General features: G+C 45.7%; 1 protein-coding gene across 1 annotated transcript in view; it reads left to right on the top strand.

Moving 5' to 3' along the window:
• Positions 1 to 17,043: 17,043 nt before the first annotated feature.
• Positions 17,044 to 18,321, top strand: part of LOC127002912 (putative sodium-coupled neutral amino acid transporter 11) — a 75,441-nt gene continuing 74,163 nt past the window's right edge. The window contains exon 1 of the mRNA XM_050869225.1: positions 17,044 to 17,203. The gene's annotated coding sequence lies outside the window, so the exon portion shown is untranslated. The remainder of the gene's footprint in view (positions 17,204 to 18,321) is intronic.

Raw genomic sequence — 18,321 nt, 5'->3', positions numbered from 1 at the left:
CCTAAGGGAGTGTGCGAATGAGTCAGAAAGGGAACCAAAACATGCCAAATGACTATGATGATGCCATGTTTATTAAAAGGACATCAGTAGGCCATCCATGAAAGCAATTAAGACTCACTCACTCACTACGACGTTGCAAATAAGTGCATATCGAGGATTATTATTGAGGCTGACATCATAACTATTGGAGCGGGGACTGAAACCTCATCAACGGTAAACGGTAACAAAACGGGATATTCTTAAACATTTGCCCAAACTAACATATTTGACAAGGCTTTCGGGGAAGCTTTGAGGATTAGGACCAGCGGTAGCTTTATGGCCCTGGTGCATGGTGGTGGTAGGTTGACCCTTCTTCTGTGCATGAACAAAACGAGATATTCTGAAACATTGTCCATGCTAACATATTTGACGAGGCTTTCGGGGAAGCTCTAAGGATTACCAGCGGTAGTTTTACGGCCCTGGTGCATGGTGGTGGTAGGTTGACCTTTCTTCTGTGCCATGAACCTAAGAAAAGCACTCCTTAGAACCCGACTAATCTTCTTTTTGGCCTTTGAAAATAGTTGATGTGAAAGACGAGAATACCAGTGTAGGCCATCTAGCGGCGAGAGGTGGAGGAGGAGAAGAAGGAAGAGGAGGAGGAGGAGGAGGAGTAGGAGTGGGTTGGTCGTTCCCCTTGAAGCTCGGTTGGTACTCTCGTCTCACTTCCTGCTGATGCTTTCCTCCGCCCACGCCTCCTCCTCCTCCTCCTCCTCCTCCTTCTTCTCCTCCCCCTCCTCGTCTGTCTTCCGCCTGTCAGCCTCTTCCAGTCTTTCGTTTATTCTTCATTTTCTTCTTTTTATCCCATTTTCGTGTTTTCCTCACCTTGCTCCATGATCCTTCTCCTCTTCCTCTTCCTCCTCCTCCTTATCCTCCTCTTCCTCTCATATCAAGCTTGTTTATCCCTCCCTTGGTGCTCTCACGCCTCCTACACACACACACACACACACACACACACACTCTTCTTCGCTACTACTACTACTACTACTACTACTACTACTACTACTACTACTACTACTACTTCTACTACTACTACTACTACTACTACTAATTCTATTATCACCACTACCAAGGCGAAGATCATAACCACGACATCAACAAAAACAGCATCCCGCCCGCTATGTAACACGTCACACAGAACAACAGAACAACAGCATCACAACCGGAGCTGCACTACGTAAAAAGGAAGAGGACACCTTTGGCATCGCTCCAAGACCCAACTCTCCCGGACGCAGAACCAGGAAGCTCTCTCTACTTACTACGACGCCCAGTATTAGATAGTTGTTCCCATAAGCCTTATTTAGATAGTTGAGATGGATAGTCAGGTAATTAGTATGTTATATTTTCCATCGAGCGCCAGGGTCAAGTAATAAAGTCCTACACACAGCAAAACGCAAAACATGGATGGAATTATGAGTTCAGGTGGTCCAGAGGGAAACAAAACAAACAAACAAAAAAAAAAAAAAAATCAGATAGGTCGGTAATATTAGACACTTTCGCTCCCCACAGCAGCTATTTCTAAAGGTCAAAGAGGGGGTCAGTCGGGTTCTAATGAGTGTTTCTTCAGGTTCATGGTACAGAGGAAGGGTCAAACTACCACCAGGGTAAAAAAAAAAAAAAAAATACATAGGCCGGTAAGACACTTTCGCTTCCCACATCAGCTATTTCTAAAGGTCAAAGAGGGGTTCAGTCGGGTTCTAATGAGTGCTTCTTCAGGTTCATGGTACAGAGGAAGGGTCAAACTACCACCAGGGTAAAAAAAAAAAATATTTCTAAGGTCAAAGAGGAGGTCAGTCGGGTTCTAATGAGTGTTTCTTCAGGTTCATGGTACAGAGGAAGGGTCAAACTACCACCAGGGTCATGAAACTACTCCTGGAAATGCCCACAACTCCTACGAAAGCCTTGTCAAATATGTGTTATAATACGCCCCTATATAGACCCAAACTGAGTCCCCTCGATGAGCAGACATGGACAAAACAAAAACAAAAGAGTGACAGTAAAGTTAAGAATAATAGAAAGAAAACGGGGGATGGTTGGGTGGGAGACAAAAACAGTGGTTAATGATAAACGGCGGGGTGTTAAATTTTTGCGTCACTTAACTTATTATTAGTGTCAACAAGACCCCGATTCCTGCAAGGCTACCACGCTGCTGTTATAATTGTATAAGATGGCACTTACAACGGTCATAGTCTCACGTATGTGTTAGTAATAAACCACCAGGCATATAATTTTCAAGAGGAGCTTAACCACGCAACATGTCTCGTGCCGCTGTAATGGAATGAACACAACTCCTAGAACCATTTCTCTCTCTCTCTCTCTCTCTCTCTCTCTCTCTCTCTCTCTCTCTCTCTCTCTCTTATATGCTGGTCCGTTCGCCTAATTTCAAGAGCTGCAGAACACGCTTAAACTGGTTCGCTAACTAAGACGATTATCATTATCAGAGAACAGACAGACTGACAGACAGACACGTTCTGCCTTGTGATCCTGGTGATATTTTAACACGGCCATTTCACCACGAACGGAAAAATCACCCCCCATGAAAACCTTGTTAGTCTTCTCTGTGGGCTTGGAAAATAATCGTAACTAGAGCCCGATACGTTTAAGCATATTTACCTCGGTCCCCCCAAAAAGTATTAACGCAAGAATCCCTCAATAGAGCCAAGAACCGGGTGAATGGAGGAGTCTCTGATCCTTTGTTTGGGGAGCGTGCCTTCGCCCTCATCCCAAAATGTAAAAGGGTTCAATGCGACGCCGATGACAGCTGCCGATCGCCCGAAGCCACCCGCCCGGAATAGGTTTTTGGGAACGTTTGAAGTAGTGTTCGAATCTATATATTTTGGGGTTTTTTTTCCCTTTTTTTGTTGTTTTCTTTCGCTGTGATGATGATGATGATGATGATGGGGGTGATGGCGGTTAACTATTTCTCTTTTTTTCTTTTCTCAAGTGGATTATGTTGTTGTTTTTCTTTCCCAGTCTTTTCTCTCTCCCTTCCTTCCTTCCTTCCTTTCTTCCTCCATTCACTCTCCTTCTTTCTTCTTTTCTTCCTTTCTCCTTCCTTTTTTCTCTGTCTTCCTTACTACTGCTACTACTACTACTACTACTACTACAACTATTACTACCACTACTACTACTACTACTACTTCTACTACTACTACTACTACTACTACTACTACTACTACTACTACTACTACTACTACTACTACTACTATTACTACTACTACTACTACTACTACTACTACTATTACTACTACTACTACTACTACTACTACTACTACTACTACTACTACTACTACTACTATTACTACTACTACTACTACTACTACTACTACTACCATCACCACCACCACCCCGAGCAAGTCCTTTCACTCTCGTTTATTGATTGCAATGCTCACTGCGGTCACAGCATCCAGAGAGAGAGAGAGAGTGTGTGTGTGTGTGTGTGTGTGTGTGTGTGTGTTCCTCTGTTATTCAGGAATACACACACACACACACACACACACACACACACACACACACACATACACACACACACACACAATATTGCATACATACATAATACATACACGAATACCTTGTTCAATGTCTGCCACAATGCGTGTTGAATGTAGATTTGCGTTTTAGGGGGAAATGCTTGGTTGCTTGTGTGTGTGTGTGTGTGTGTGTGGGGGGGGGGGAGGGGGGCGAAGGGGAAGGGAGGGAGAGAGGGAAGGGAGAGGAAGGGGTTTAGAATGCTTGCTCGCTTTAACTCAGACGAACAGATCAAGGGAATTAGGTTTATGTCATGTCTTGTGTCATTTGTTTCTGATCTCATCCCATTCAAAAACAAAGGATCGAAACCCCTATTATACTTTTTGCCCATAACATCGCATGGGCTTTAAGTGTGTCCCAAGGGAAGGAAGGAAGGAAAGAAGGAAGGAAAGAAGGAAGGAAGGAAGGAAGGAAGGGAGTTACGTTTAGGTGAATGCCCCCCCTCCCCAAATGGCCCCGTCGCTTTCCCCTCCTTTAACTCCTACAATCTTTTTCTGACCTCGGTACCTCTCTCTCTTCCTCCTAGCGACCTCCTATTCCTTCCCTGTCCCCTTCTATAACTCCTACAATCTTTTTCTGACCTCGGTACCTCTCTCTCTTCCTCCTAGCGACCTCCTATTCCTTCCCTGTCCCCTTCTATAACTCCTACGATCTTTTTCTGACCTCGTACGACCTCCTATTTCCTTCTTGTCTCCTTCTATAACTCCTACGATCTTTTTCTGACCTCGTACGACCTCCTATTCCCTCCCTGTCCCCTTCTATAACTCCTACGATCTTTTTCTGACCTCGTACGACCTCCTCTTCCCTTCTATAACTCCTACGATCGTTTTTTGACCTCGCACGACCTCCTATTTCCTTCTTGTTCCCTTCTACAACTCCTACGATCTTTTTTTGACCTCGCACGACCTCCTCTTCCCTTCTTGTCCCATTCTACAACTCCTGCGGTCTTTCCAGTGACCTCCGAACATTTATTTCCTCGTAGCGACCTCCTGTCCCCTCCAAACTACTTCTTGTCACCTCTCAGCGCCGCGGCCCCTCCTGGCACTCCATCTCACGCCTATCAGCTCCCCGCACCCGGCTGTTCTCACGCTGACACGTTTTCTTCCTTACACACGCAGACTGAGACGGAGGTCTAGGCATCTTAGAGCAAGTATCCATAGCCATCAGGTTAATTCTACAGTTCTTTGTCGTTAATTAGGCCTACTTGATCATGTGGCTGGTTGAGAAAAGAAAGAAAGACAAAACCAAGGGGGGGCCTTTCACCCCAGGGGGGCATCTTACCCCCCCACCTTACCCAATATGAACAAGACTCGTTATCTGTCATCTCCATGTGTGTGTGTGTGTGTGTGTGTGTGTGTGTGTGTGTGTGTGTGTGTGTGTGTGTGTGTGTGTGTGTGTGTGTGTGTGTGTGTGTGTGTGTGTGTGTGTGTGTGTGTGTGTAAGCCGCCATATGCTGCATAGCCTATCACCACCACCACCACCACCAGGGAGGGTCAAGGCTGGCTGACACACCCTTGGACCCCTGACACAGCCCTTGAACATGCCCTTAAACAAACACATAAGCTCGTATTCTTAAAAAAATCCCATATCCTCTCGTACAGCGTTGCCATACTAGCGTATCCACCATTGTATTTCCCACTTTTAGACACTTAACTATCGCGAAAAAGACACAAATAATTATACCTTTGAACGGAAACTATTAATGAATGTAGTTATTGGAGTGGACGAAATAGTTTTTGGGTCGGGAAGCGGAAAACATAAGAGGCTAAGTGCGACATTCTGATAACGCAGCTCTCGTATAGAAGCTGCTGGGAATCTCATGGACTGTCTTGCGATGCTGGTGATAGTTCAACACGATTGGGAAGGGGAAGGACAGGGAAGGGAAGGGCAGGGAAGAGAGGGGCAGGGAAGGGAGGGGCAGGGAAGGAGGGGGCAGGGAAGAGGAGCAGGGAAGGAGAAGGGCAGGGAAGAGAGGGCAGGGAAGAGAGGGGCAGGGGAAGGGAGGGCAGGGAAGAGGGCAGGGAAGAGAGGGCAGGGAAGAGAGGGGCAGGAAGAGAGGGAGGGCAGGGAAGCGCAGGGGCAGGGAAGAGAGGGGCAGGGAAGAGAGGGGCAGGGAAGAGAGGGGCAGGGAAGGGAGGGGCAGGGAAGAGAGGGTCAGGGAAGAGAGGGGCAGGGAAGAGAGGGTCAGGGAAGAGAGGGGCAGGGAAGGGAGGGGCAGGGAAGAGAGGGGCAGGGAAGGGAGGGGCAGGGAAGGGAGGGGCAGGGAAGAGAGGGGCAGGGAAGAGAGGGGCAGGGAAGGGAGGGGCAGGGAAGAGAGGTACAGGGAAGGAGGGCAGGGAAGAGAGGGGCAGGGAAGGAGGGGCAGGGAAGGAGGGCAGGGAAGAGAGGGGCAGGGAAGGGCAGGGAAGAGGGGGCAGGGAAGAGAGGGCAGGAAGGGAGGGGAAGAGAGGGGCAGGGAAGAGAACGTAAATGACGAAATAAATGACGATAAATAAAGGGAAAAAAAAGACTTATTTCATCATCATCATCATTCTTGGAGCAGGAAGGGAGGAAAGGAGAGAGAGAGAGAGAGAGAGAGAGAGAGAGAGAGAGAGAGAGAGAGAGAGAGAGAGAGAGAGAGAGAGAGAGAGAGAGAGAGAGAGAGAGAGAGAGAGAGAGAGAGAGAGAGAGAGAGAGAGAGAGAGAGAGAGAGAGAGAGAGAGAGAGAGAGAGAGAGGAGTAGGAGGAAGAGGAGAGAGGCAAGACAAATGAGGCAGATAAGACGCTAATAGGAAGGTTTCAGTTCTGCGTATAGTTCCCTACCAACACCGTCCCCACCTCCTGTTGCTCCACCCCCTCTGCTTACCTACTCCCTGCTTCCTCACCTATTCCTCCCCCCTTACATGCTTCCCGAATACCTGCTGCCCCCTTCCCTGCCCCTCCCATCCGTACAGCCTCAAGGATTCATCAGATTACTCGAGATCAATAACCAGGGAGCGACGTCTCTCCTCCCGCCGCTGCCGCCATACCAGCGACAGCGAGGTACTCTTCGACACCTGTAGCGACGCGAGAGAGGAGAGGAGAGCTGATGCTGGCGGGAGGAAGGGACGGTAGGATCTTTGCTCTCTCTCTCTCTCTCTCGTTCGGCTTTACTCGTCGGGGCTACACGAGAGAGAGAGAGAGAGAGAGAGAGAGAGAGAGAGAGAGAGAGAGAGAGAGAGAGAGAGAGAGAGAGAGAGAGAGAGAGAGAGAGAGAGAGAGAGAGAGAGAGAGAGAGAGAGAGAGAGAGAGAGAGAGAGAAAAAACAACCTCTACGTCGTTATTTCCGAGGCGGCGGTGAAGTCTCGGTGAAGCTGCTCATTAAGATGCTCCAAGTTTGGCTGGTGTGTTTTTTGTTTATTTATTTTTTGCTCTTTTTTTTAACCTATATGTGTTGTTGTTGATGATGGTGATGGTGGTGGTGGTGGTGATGTGTGTATGTGTGTGTGTGTGTGTGTGTGTGTGTTCCTCATCCTCACTCAAACACACACAAAAAAGTAAAAATGATTAAGACAAGAAGCCTATACACACACACACACACACACACACACACACACACACACACACACACACACACACACACACACACGAACCTTCTCACTCATCAAAACAACAACGTCATCTCCCTTAAAGTGCTTCATTAACGCAGGCCAAGAAAAAAGAAAAAAAATATTGAAGGAGAAAGTAAAGAAAACAACAAGGAGTCATTATGGAAATTAAGCCCCACAATGTTTCCCGAGCAGCCATTATTACCCTTAAAAGCCTCTATATTACTTTTTCTACTTCGTTTATTTTGTTTTTACTGGAATTTAGGAAAGCCACCTTCAAACACACGGATAATTGGGAGTGTTAACCATTGCGATCTGATATATTTCATCTTTTCTCTTTTTTTCCTTTTTATTTTGGAGTTTAGAAGAGCCAGAGGTCACAAGGGTTAATCTGTTTTCATTAGCGTCTCCCCTTCAAACACACGGATAATTGGGAGTGTTAACCATTGCGATCTGATATATTTCATCTTTTCTCCTTTTTCCTTTTTATTTTGGAGTTTAGAATAGCCAGAGGTCACAAGGGTTAATCTGTTTTCATTTGCGTCTCCCCTTCAAACACACGGATAATTGGGAGTGTTAACCATTGCGATCTGATATATTTCACCTTTTCTCTTTTTTTCCTTTTTATTTTGGAGTTTAGAAGAGCCAGAGGTCACAAGGGTTAATCTGTTTTCATTTGCGTCTCCCCTTCAAACACACGGATAATTGGGAGTGTTAACCATTGCGATCTGATATATTTCATCTTTTCTCCTTTTTCCTTTTTATTTTGGAGTTTAGAAGAGCCAGAGGTCACAAGGGTTAATCTGTTTTCATTTGCGTCTCCCCTTCAAACACACGGATAATTGGGAGTGTTAACCATTGCGATCTGATATATTTCATCTTTTCTCCTTTTTCCTTTTTATTTTGGAGTTTAGAAGAGCCAGAGGTCACAAGGGTCAATCTGTTTTCATTTGCGTCTCCCCTTCAAACACACGGATAATTGGGAGTGTTAACCATTGCGATCTGATATATTTAATCTTTTCTCCTTTTTCCTTTTTATTTTGGAGTTTAGAATACCCAGAGGTCACAAGGGTTAATCTGTTTTCATTTGCGTCTCCCCTTCAAACACACGGATAATTGGGAGTGTTAACCATTGCGATCTGATATATTTTACCATTTTCTTTATTTCCTTTTTTTTTGGGGGGGGGTATTTAGAATAGGCAGAGACAACTAGGCTTTTTATTTTTTCTAATTTATTTTCGTTTCCGTTTCCACTTCAAACACACAGAAAATTGGATCGTGCTTACCATTGCATTCTAATATTTTTTTCTTCCATTTTATCTTCTTTTTTTATTAATTTAGAAAAGGCTAAGGCCATTAATCATTTCATATTTTCATTCACGTTTTATTTAATGAGCACTCTATATAGGCTACGAGAAGGGTGTTTACTATTCCAAGCTTATTATCTACTTTTCTATCATTCTTTTTTCGACTTCAGATCAAAAGGCATAAAATTCTTTCTTTTTTACAGTTTCTCCTTAAAATAACACTAAACAGAAAACCGGCGGAGTGTTAATTAATCATTTTGATCTTATAATTATCTTCTATATTTTCTCCTCTTTTTTTTTTTTTTGGGGGGGGGGGGATTTAGATGAGTTAAAGATCACTAGGCCTAATTTTTTCTATCGTTTTTAAGCTGTGAAGACTAACTGAGCTCTCTTTTGGCGTCTAGTGGGCTATTTTTTATGTTCTTTTCTTTTTTTCCTTCAGCTGACTCCCCTACCGTAATAAAAACCAACTGAGAGAACCCACGCAACACTAAACCACTCTGATCAACTTCCAAACCCATGTTCCATTCACAAATCTGCCGCGGGTTGGTAAAGGATGACCCCAAACTGCAACCCAACCACTGAACCCGCCTGGAAGCTGCCTGGATCATGACACTGGCGGATTCACAGCCCTAAGTCGCCGCTCACTCACTGGATTGCGGACCCTAAACACAATCCGCTTATGCAACGGAGTGGACACAGGTGCTGGTGCCGGCGAGGGGAGGGTGGAAGTGGGGCTTACACCCACTCACGCCCACATTGGATAAGGTTTTCGTAGAGGCAGTATGTGGGTAGTTCCATGGGTAGTTTATTGAGCCTGGTGATAGTTTGACAATTATTCTGCCCCATGAAAGTGAAAGGGCTTAGGGGTTGAGTGTAATATTCTTAACCATTTCGAGGGGTACACCCACACCCACATTGGATAAGGCTTTCGTAGAGGCAGTGTGTGGGTAGTTCCATGGGTAGTTTATTGAGCCTAGTGATAGTTTGACAAGGTTTCTGCAATATCCTCAACCATTACAAGGGCGTACACCCCCACATTGGATAAGGCTTTCGTAGAGGCAGTGTGTGGGTAGTTCCATGGTTAGTACAGTGAGCCTAGTAATAGTTTGACAAGGTTTCTGCAATATCCTCAACCATTACAGGGCACCCACCCCCCGATTGGATGCGGTTTCGTTTGGGTTGTATTAGATTATTGGTAGTTGTTTTTCTTTCTTCACAAAAATGATGAAGAATGAAAAAAAAAAAAAAAAAAACGAGCAACAAAGAAAACAACAACAGCGATGACGACAACGAAACGAGAACGGCTGAAGAAGAAGAAGAAGAAGAAGAAAAAGAATGTGATGAAGAAGAAACAGCAGAAGAAGAAGAACAACAACAACAACAAGAATGTGATGAAGTAGAAACAAAAGAAGATCGAAGAAAGGAAAAAAAGGGGAAATAAATATGAAAAAAAAAGATATATATTAGAAAAACGTGATGAAGCAGAAACAGAAAAAAAGAAGAAAGAAAGAGAAAGAAAGTTAAAGAAAAGATGGAAAAAGGGAACATGACACTAGCAAACTTTCCCCTTTCCTCCTTCCTTCCCCCCAAAAAAAGAAAAGAAAAAAAAAGAAAATATAGGGAAATCGAGAGGCATAGCAAGAAGAAAAATGACCCGCAGAAAAAAATAAACGAAGCAGCAGTGTTACCATCTTAAAAATTATCCTTGAACGCTCTTCCCTCCTCCTCCTCCTCCTCCTCTTCCTCCTCCTCCTCCTCTTCCTCCTCCTCCTCCTCTTCATCCCTCTCCTTCCCAGACCACTTTTCTTCCTCATTCCTCAACACTTTCCGGATGCACGTCTGCCCTCCTCCTCCTCCTCCTCCTCCTCCTCCTCTTCTTCCTCCTCTTATCATGGCTTAAAGAGAGCATCAACAATTCAGGTGGTGTGATCGGGGCTTTCAGGAAGAGGAGGAGGAGGAGGAAGAGGGGGAGGAACTGCAGTCAAATATATACTTAGAGAGAGAGAGAGAGAGAGAGAGAGAGAGAGAGAGAGAGAGAGAGAGAGAGAGAGAGAGAGAGAGAGAGAGAGAGAGAGAGAGGAAAGAGAGCAAAGAATCAGGGTGGTAGTAGTAGTAGTAGTAGTAGTAGTAGTAGTAGTAGTAGTAGTAGTAGTAGTAGTAGAAGTAGTAGTAGTAGTAGAAGTAGAGGTGGTGGTGGTAGTGGTTTCCTCTTTAACACCACGCCACCCGGAAGCTGTAGGCCCTGGGAAGGTGTCTCAACACCCACCACCACCACCACCACCACCACCACCATCAACAACAACAACAACAACGCGCCGCTTCAAAGACTTATACAATCCTCACTCCGATCCAGAGCCACGCCCCCTTACCCCTCCTCACCCCCCCTCTCTCTCTCTCTCGTAACGTCAACAGAACTAAGTAGAAAACGTGTGTCACTAATGTTGTGTGTGTGTGTGTGTGTGTGTGTGTGTGTGTGTCTGTCTGTCTATCTGTGTCTGGGCGAATTCCTTTGTCTCTCTTCTCGTCTGACCCGCTACGTGAAGAGCCGATGCTGGCAAGACACTCGGGCGAAACACCAAGACAATAGACAGATAGATAGATAGTGAGTGAGTGAGAGAAAGCGGTGTTGTTGATAAGTAGTTGTTATTGTGCTTATAAAGGTCTCTCCGTTTGTGCTATTGGCTTGTTCTTACTGTTCTTCGTCGTTCGGTGTGTTTCTATCAACATCGACTCGTTCTTAACACGTATAGAAGCTAAACAAACAACAACAACAACCCAGCCACCAAATATAGATACTAAGAAAACAGCCCCCAAATAAAGATACTTGTCAAACTACCACTAGGCTTATAGAACTACCCTATGGAAATACCCACAGCACACAACCTCTACGAAAGCCTTAATCAATGTGGGTTGTGTGTAAGCCCCGGAATGTTCTCTGGGATATATGGGTCTTAGGATAATGCGTTTGACAGCCTCGGGGGATTAGAAGAGGACAAAGAAGGAGAGGAAACTACGTGTGGTAATATTGACTCTCCCGTAACGATCTCCGGAGGCTGTAACTTCGGGAGATGAATATTCGGAATCCCTTAAGTTTTGATTTCTAATTCCTTTCACTCCTCCTACTCCTTCCCTCGATATCCTGCCTCCTTTTTCTCCTTTCCCTCCGTACTCCACTCCATTCCTTCCTCCTCCTCCTCCTGTTCCCCATTTCTCCTCCTCCTCCTCCTCCTCCTCCACCCAACACAGCTGTCTCTACCTACAAAGTCCGCACTCACCAACACCATCCGTCACCATTACTGCTACGTACTTCATCATCGTTTACCCCACCACCACCACCACCACCACCACACTCCACCTCCACCATTCTGCTTTTCCTTCACTAACACACACACACACACACACACACACACACACACACACACACACACACACACACACACACACACACACAGAGTACATAACCAAACAAATAGTCGAGAACGTACTTATGTATTTATTGACCAGATTTCAAATAATAAAATAAATAATGTTGCTAGGGCGAACAACCACCACAGCCCCCCCCTTCATCTCCCTTCTCCTCCGCCTCTCCCTCGCACAGGTGTAGTACAGGTATTCATAACGAGTCTAACGACCTTCCCTTCTCCTCCCGTCTCCTCGCACCCGTCCATTGTTAGGGTCACCTGTTTCCCGGACAACACAGGTAAGAGTGAGGTGTTCAAAATAATCAATAGCTGCGCCGGATAACCCTTCCATGACCCAACGAGTTAACCATGAAGTGAGTAGAGAACTATTTCCAAAGGGCAAAAAGGAGATTAACCGGGTCCTAATGAGTGCTTTGCTTAGGTTCACGGTACAGAAGAAGGGTCACACCGCTACCACCACCAGGGTCATAAAACTGCTACCCCTGGAAATGGCCGAAACTTCTACGACAACCGTGTCAAATATGTCTACTTGAGGGAAGGAATGCTTAAGGATATGAAAAGGAGATTAACCGGGTTCTAATGAGCGCTTTGTTAGTTTCACGGCATATCACAAGCCTCGCACTCTCCCCTACGTATTACTGGGCTATTACTTGTTGTCCCAAACACTCCCACTGCTGGTTACTTCTTATCCTCTCAGCTCGGGAAAACACCCGGCACTGATTCGAGATCTCGCCGGCTTGCTTCACTGAACCTACAACTGACGCAACCTCGGGCTATTGCGAGGTGACGTGCATACCTCGCCGCGCCACCCAAAGCAGTCGTCTCCCAGGTAGCTGAGGTGCCTCTTCCCTCCCGAGGAATAAGGATTTATAGCAGTGGTGTCCATCTTCCTTCGTCTGTAAGTATATTGTGCGACACTCTTGTGACCAGTGATACTCTACTCTCATTTCTGGTGGTGAATCTCGTGTATTTGTTATTGTGGTATGTATTTCGTGTTTTGTGCTATCTTCTTGTGTACATGTGGTTTTGTTAGAATTAATTTATTAGGGTTTGCTATTGTCTTGTCTTAGAGTATTACGATTAAATATTGCATTAAGCATTATCCGTACGGGAAGATCACTTTTCACTTGCCACAGGTGGTGGATTTCATGATTTACTTTTTTGATAATTGAATTAGCTTAACCTTAACTTAATAAATTCTTTCAATCACTTTTTAAATGTTCGAGTGTTCGGTCACTTAACAAAATTCCCTTAGACAACCTACGGAGTGCTCTTAACGTGATAAAAGAGTCACACTGCTACCACCACCAGGGTCATGAAACTGCTACCCATGGAGATGCCCGAAACTTGTACGAAAGCAGTGTCAAATATGTCTACTTGAGAGAAGGAATGCTTAAGAATATGAAAAGGAGATTAACCGGGTCCTAGTGAGCGCTTTGTTAGCTTCACGGTATATCGCAAGCCTCGCACTCTCCCCTTCTCCCCTACATATTACTGGGCTATTACTTGTCCCAAACACTCCCACTGCTGGTTACTTCTTTTCCTCTCAGCTCGGGGAAACACCCGGCACTGATTCGAGATCTCGCCGGCTTGCTTCACTGAACCTACAACTGACGCAACCTCGGGCTATTGCGAGGTGACGTGCATACCTCGCCGCACCACCCCAAGCAGTCTTCTCTCGGGTAGCTGAGGTGCCTCTTCCCTCCCGAGGAATAAGGATTTATAGCAGTGGTGTCAATCTTCCTTCGTCTGTAAGTATACTGTGCGACACTTGTGACCAGTGATACTGACTCATTTCTGGTGGTGAATCTCTTGTATTTGTTCTATGTATTTAGTCTTTTGTTCTATCTTGTGTACATGTGATTTTGTGTTAAATTAATTTATTGGGGTTTACTATTGTCTTGGAGTATTACGATTAAATATTTCATTAAGCATTATCCGTACGGCAAGATCACTTTTCACTTGCCACAGGTGGTGGATTTCATGATATACTTTTTTTGATAATTGAATTAGCTTAACCTTAATTTAATATACTCTTTTCTATCACCTTTTTAAATGTTTCAAATGTTAGTGTTCGGTCACTTAACAAAATTCCCTTAGACAACCTACGGAGTGCTCGTAACATGATACAAAAGGGTCACTCTGCTACCACCACCAGCGTCATAAAACTGCTACTCGTGGAAATGCCCGAAACTTCTAAAAAAGTGTTAAATGTCTACTTGAGAGAAGGAATGCTTAAGAATATGGAAAGGAGATTAACCGGGTCCTAATGAGCGCTTTGTTAGTTTCACGGTATATCAGTCTCGCACTCTCCCCTACGTATTACTGGGCTATTACTTATCCCAAACACTCCCACTGCTGGTTACTACTTTTTCTCTCGGCTCGGGAAAACACCCGGCACTGATTCTTTTTCTCTCAGCTCGGGAAAACACCCGGCACTGATTAGAGCATCTCGCCGGCTTGCTTCACTGAACCTACAACTGACGCAACCTCGGGCTATTGCGAGGTGACCTGCATACCTCTCCGCGCCACCCCAAGCTGTCGCCACCCCAAGCTGTCTTCTCCCAGTTACCAGAGGTGCCTCTTCCCTCCCGAGGAATAAGGATTTCTAGCAGCGGTGTCCATCTTAGTCTGTAAGCATAGTGTGCGACACTTGTGACCAGTGATACTGACTCTCATTTCTGGTGGTGAATCTCTTGTATTTGTTCTGAATCTCTTGTATTTGTTCTATGTATTTCGTCTTTTGTGCTATCTTGTGTACATGTGGTTAAGCATTATCCGTACGGCAAGTCACTTTTCACTTGCCACAGGTGGTGGATTTCATGATATACTTTTTTGTTAATTATATTAAATTAAGGTTAAGCTAATTCAGTCTTTCAATCACCTTTTAAATGTTTAGTGTTCTGTCACTTAACAACTCCCCTAGACAACCTACTGAGTGCTCGTGTGCTCGTAACACTGTACAAAAGGGTCACACTGCTACCACCACCAGGGTCATAAAAACTTCTACTAAAACAAGTGTCAAATATGTATGTATGGGCGCAGAAGCGTTTAATAAATATATGACTATGAATAAATTTTATAATCCTTCCTCTTCTGCATTTTCCTCTTTTTTATTCTTTTTCATAGTTTCTAAAAATACATTGTTTATTTTTTTCCCTTCCCGTTTCTCCTTCCCCCTCCTTCTCTTCAGTCTTCTTTCTCCTGTTTCCAGTCTTTTCAGTTTTTATCCTTTATCTTAACATTTTTCTTTTAGTTCCTCTATCATTCTTTCCTTTTCTTTGTTTTTAATTGTGCCTTCCTCTTTGATCTCTTATATTTTTTTCCCTCCCTCAAGTCTATCTCCTGTGTGTTGAAGAGGAATGAATTATGCAGATGTTCTGCAGATGTTCTAAGACTTTCAGAGTTATGTAAACCAACTGTGTGTGTTTGTGTGTGGGTAGTCGCTCTTCTACTTTTCTCTTCCTCTTCCTCCTCTCTTCCTCCTCTTTTTCTTCTTCCTTACTCTTTTTTTCCCTTCCTCCTCGTCCTTCCACTTCTTCCTTTTTCTTTTCCTCCTTTTCCTTCATTTCGTCATCCGCTTCCACATTTTCTCCTCCTTCCTCCTCTACGTTTTCCTTCCACTCCATTTATCCCTCCTTCTCCCACTTTCTCTTTCACTGTCTTGGTCTTCTTTGCCTCCGCCGCCTCTCCTTTTCCTTCCTGTATTTTCCTTTCCACTTCCTCCGCTGTGTTTTTCCTTCCCTTTCCTCACTTTATCACGCGCGACATTAAAAACTGCCATTCCGCTCTTTATGAAGTTGTAAAGTCTTGTTAAATCCACTTTAGGACACACACACACGCACGCTCCATTGCCTTCCGTGTGTGTGTGTGTGTGTGTTGAAAATGAAAAAAATGCAAATAAACGAAGTAGGAAAGGAAAAAAAAAAGAACGTAAAGGGCAGTCTGTAATAATCTTAGGCGGACTTTTATCTTCATTAAGTAATTCCGAGGAGTGCTTTTAGAGGTAATGGGGATGTGGAAGGTGTGTGTTTTTTTTCTTTCGGTGATGAACGTGTTAGTGTTGGTGGTGGTGGTGATAGTGGTGATGACTATGGTGGACATGCATAAAACTATTAATGTATTACTACTACTACTACTATCCATTACTATTCCCAGCATGATAGTCTAGTATAATAGTTACTACCTGAAAGAGATTACTAATGTAGCGGTCGACATGCGAACTTAACAGCGAGAGTAAGTGAAAAACGGGGCGCAAATACCGTAGAATTAATCACGCGCTCTCTTACATAGACGGTCGTTCTTTCGCCACAGCATGATCAGTATTCTAAGACTCTCCTCACGTTAACTTTTCCCAAAGGCTGGAAAGGAGATCAGTCTGGTTCTCATGAGTGATTCTTTACGTTAAGGGTACAGAGAGGGAAGGGTCAGAGTACCACCCTCGAAATGCCGCCCTCAATAACTACGAAAGTCTTGTCAAATATGTGAGATAGGGCGTCGATATGTTTAAGAATGCTGCCCTTTGTACTTCATATCCACATCCAGACTTTACTGACGGACTCTTTATGTACAGTACAGTCCCTTGGGAAATAAAGAGAGGGGGTTGGGAGAGACAGAATGAGAAGGGAGGGGAGGGAGGAAGGGAGGTATGGAGTGATGGAAAGGGGAACATGACAGCAAGGTAATATAGTGTGCGTGCGTGTGTGCGTGGGTGGTAGTAGTAGTAGTAGTAGTAGTAGTAACAATGAGGTCGTACATGAGTCATAAGAAGAAAACTGGATGGAATAACTACTGGAGGAGGAGGAGGAGGAGGAAGGGAGGAGGAGGAGGAGGAGGTGGGGAGAGGAGGGGGAGAGCGTGTAGTGTAGCTAGCGTGGGAGCAGGAGGAGGAGGAGGAAGAAGAGGAGGAGGAGGAGGAGGAGGAGGAGGAGGAGCTGGGGAGAGGAGGGGGAGAGCGTGTAGTGTAGCTAGCGTGGGAGCAGGAGGAGGAGGAGGAGGAGGAGGAGGAGAGTGGGGAGGAAAGAGGAGGTAAGGGAAGAGGGAGAGGAGGGAAGAGGGGAAAGGGAGGGAAAAGATGAGACAGGAGGAGGGAGAGGAGGAGGGGAGAGGGAAGGGCAGGGAAGAGGAAGAGAAGGGAGCGTGGGGGGGGGAGGGGGGCACGCGGGGAGGTCGGCTAGCGTGGCGTTTCCCGGCTAGTCTTGCACCACGAGTTACCTAGAGCGAGCACCAGCCGCTCTCGCTCTCGTTCTCACCCTGCCCCGTCCTTTGCCGCCCCCCCACGCCTTACCCGAGCTGCCGCGGGTGTCGAGGGAAGCCGCGCCGCCCCCTTGACCCACGCCCGGTGAGTACGAGCCTCCACGGACCCTTCACTGCGGCCTTTCCCGAAGAAGCGGTTTTGCGACATCGAACTCAGACGGGGAACTCGAAGTACTCCCTTTGTGTGGGGGAGGGAAGCGTCTCGTGTGGGGGAGGAAAGGGAGGGATGGGAGGTAATGTGGAGGCCTTACTTTGTTCTCTCCAGCGTGGGTGAGGGAGGGAGAAAGGGAGGGAGGAAAGGAAGTGACTGGCGACATCGAAGTCAACATCGAAGTACTTTCCTTTGTGACTCGCGTGGGGTAGGAAGTGACGGAGGAAAGGGAGGGAGGGAGGGAGGGTAAGGAAGGAAGGGAAGGGTGGGACCACGAACAATCCTCCTCCTTCTTCTCCTCCTCCTCATCATCATCAAAGAAGTAGCCGACGATAGTCCCTCCCCTTCCTTTTCCACTCCCTCCAACATTTTCTCTTCTCCTCTCTCCCTTTCTTCCTCCCTTCTTCCTTCTCTACAATCCCTCCCTTCCTCTCTCTTCCTTCCTCTAGTCGATTCTGACATCAAGATCCAAGAGCCGCTGGTGGGACGATCACAGAGGCAGAGAGTGAGACAACAAGCTTTTTATCTGTCCGCTTTGATGGCTGCAGAAAAAAAGGAGGATATCGGAAGGAAGGGCGGGAGAGGAGAAGAAGGATTTTGAGTAGTTATGGAAGGAAGGAAGGAAGGAAGGGAAGGAAGGAAGAAAGGGAAGGAGGAGGAGGGAAAGGAAGATATCGGAAGGAAAGGCGGGAGAGGAGAAGAAGGATTTTGAGTAGGTATGGAAGGAAGGAAGGAAGGAAGGAAGGGAAGGAGGAGGAGGGAAAGGAAGATATCGGAAGGAAAGGCGGGAGAGGAGAAGAAGGATTTTGAATAGGTATGGAAGGAAGGAAGGAAGGAAGGAAGGAGGAGGGAAAGGAAGGAAGAAGGAGAAAGGAGAGAGAGAGAGGAGGGAAAAAGAAAGAAAGATGGAGGAGGAAGGAAGGGAGGGAGGGAAAAGGAGGGAGGAAAGAGGAGAAAAAAGAGGGGAGGGGGAGGAAAAGGAAGCAAGGAGTGGAGGGAAAAGAAGAGAGAGAGACAGACGAAGGGAAGGAAAGAGAGGGAAAAAGAAAGAT

The sequence above is a fragment of the Eriocheir sinensis genome, chromosome 2, assembly GCF_024679095.1.
Source record: "Eriocheir sinensis breed Jianghai 21 chromosome 2, ASM2467909v1, whole genome shotgun sequence".
Classification (NCBI taxonomy): domain Eukaryota; kingdom Metazoa; phylum Arthropoda; class Malacostraca; order Decapoda; family Varunidae; genus Eriocheir; species Eriocheir sinensis.
The sequence above is the reverse complement of the archived record's forward strand: the minus strand, read 5'-3'. Positions and strand labels throughout refer to the sequence as shown.